This window comes from Trichechus manatus, unplaced genomic scaffold, assembly GCF_000243295.1.
Source record: "Trichechus manatus latirostris isolate Lorelei unplaced genomic scaffold, TriManLat1.0 scaffold00180, whole genome shotgun sequence".
Taxonomy (NCBI): domain Eukaryota; kingdom Metazoa; phylum Chordata; class Mammalia; order Sirenia; family Trichechidae; genus Trichechus; species Trichechus manatus.
In genome coordinates this window covers 4,699,546-4,701,794 of record NW_004444116.1, presented here as the reverse complement: position 1 = coordinate 4,701,794, position 2,249 = coordinate 4,699,546, and positions in this window count along the sequence as shown.

Here is a 2,249-nt window from a genome sequence, read left to right as displayed (position 1 = left end):
CCAGGAGGAGAAATTCAGTGACTGAGGTTTGATTCAGCATCACTTAAAAGAGAAGACAAAATAATATATGGAGCACTATCTCTAACGAGAGTCAGAATCCTCCCAGACCAGGATTTTCTCGTCAAGACAAAATGTCTTGAGTGAGAACGTAGTTTTTTTGAAGGATCTTAGGTGATGCAAATGGTTTGCGCTCCACTATTAACAGAAAAGTTGGCTATTTGAGCCTACTCAGTGACTCTGTAGTAAAAAGCCTAGTGATCTGCTTCTGTAAAGATTACAGCAAAGAAAATCCTATGGAGCACGGCTCTCCTGTGTAATACATGGAGTTGCCATGAATCAAAATCTACTTGATAGCAACTGGTTTTGTTTTTATAGTTGTTTTTACATGATCCCAAACTCAGAGGTTTTATAGAATGTCAGTCATCAATCTGTAAAATATTAATGCTACATGTCTGTTCTTTGTCTGACTTAGTCAATGTTATTTTTTCTTTATTTGATTTATCATTAGTGTTTTATTTTCTCTCAGAGATCTAGAGCATATTATCAGCCTCCCGTTTTCTCTGCCTGTGAACATCTATATTGTGATACAACTTTCCTTTCATCTTCCTAAGTCAGCTCTAATAGAGTACAAATTTGAAGTAGTCCACCACACTGCTATCTCTAAACTTGCTATGAAGCCACGTGGAAGATTTTAGCCTAATGAAAATAAATAGGGAAGAAGTCACTAAGCTCTTTAAAGACCACAAAGTCTTTAAAGAAATAAACAAAAGCCCCTTAAAATAGTAGTAATAGCTTTCCCTCATCTTAGAATATAAATTGGCCTAGAGGTATCTCCTCACTGATCCCTTTCTGAGCCACATCCATAGGAGGGTAATGAAGCCTTATCGAGTATAGGAAAAGAGTCCACATTAATCAGATATTCTTAGCCTGAGGTTTATTTGAAATGTTATCATTGATACATGTGCTGATAAGCTTAGTTTATTCCTATAATGTGAGCCTTAATATTTTCTCAAAGTAGAATTCTTAAGTTACGTCTTTGGTGATAAATTTTCCATTTTCTAGTTGCTCTGGGACTCTTTTTTCTTTATCATATCCCTGAACCCCTGGGTAAGTAAAGTTCTTCCTCCAGTGGGCTCATCAGTTCCTCCCTTAGATCACCCCATGGGGAACTCTCCTTGAAGTATCTATGGCTTCAGTCTCCTTGAAGTCCTGTCTTCTCTTGTGATCTGTTTCCTCAAGTCCTATCTTTATCTTGCCTGCAATGACATCACTCTTTAGCTATTAAGGAACATCTAGCCTCAAGTGAAATTCATCATGTTCACGTCTAGCTCCGTTAATCTGACACTGGCAGTCACATTGCCTTCCCTCACCCCAAAAGGCTATCTCTGCATATCAGCTCTCTCCAAAGCCCCCACAAATTTCCAGTTCTTCTCATTCAAAAAACATGTTTTTTTTTTTTGCCATTTCCATCAACTAAAATTTCTGTTTTCTAATAAAGAAAGAATATTAATTTTCATTTCATTTGCAGAATTGAAATAATAGTTTTTTCTTCAGTGAATGTTAAAACACTTGATAAAATTGTAAATAAGTTAATTATAAGAAGGTTTAATATTTGACTAAATTCAGACTGTTTACTGAGAGGCAGCCAATCTTTTGAATCTTTTTTTCTTCCATTATTTGAAAAGTTGTTGTTGTTAGTTGCCATTAGTTGATTCCAACTAATGGCTTCCTTGTATATGCAGAGTGGATCTGCTCCATAGGGTTTTCAAAACTGTGACCTTTTGGAAGCAGAGGCCTAGCAAGTGAGGGGAGTCTGAGGGGTGCACTTGCCCCCAGGTGCATGTCCAAGAGGGTGCCAGACGATGCGTGGAATGACATCTGAGGTGCCACAAATATGAAAGGTGCTTGACTGAGGCAGCTGGACAAAAGGGGGGAAGTCATTCTGCTACCATGTCACAGCTAACAACGTCTGTGCAGCTTGAAATTGGGAAGGGTGCAACTTAGAGATTGCCCCTGGGTGCTTGTTACCCTTACTATGCCTCTGTTTGGAAGTAGATCACTAGGCTTTAATTCCAAGTTGCCTCTGGGTGGGTTTAAACCACCAACCTTTTGGTTAGTAGTCCAGCACTTAACCTATCTTCTTTAGGTACACTGACAACAGCAGACATACTTTTGTGAAATAACTTCCTCTTTGTTCCTTTCATTTTTAGATGGCATGGATAAACTTTCCTTTACTGAGAGGGAAGAAG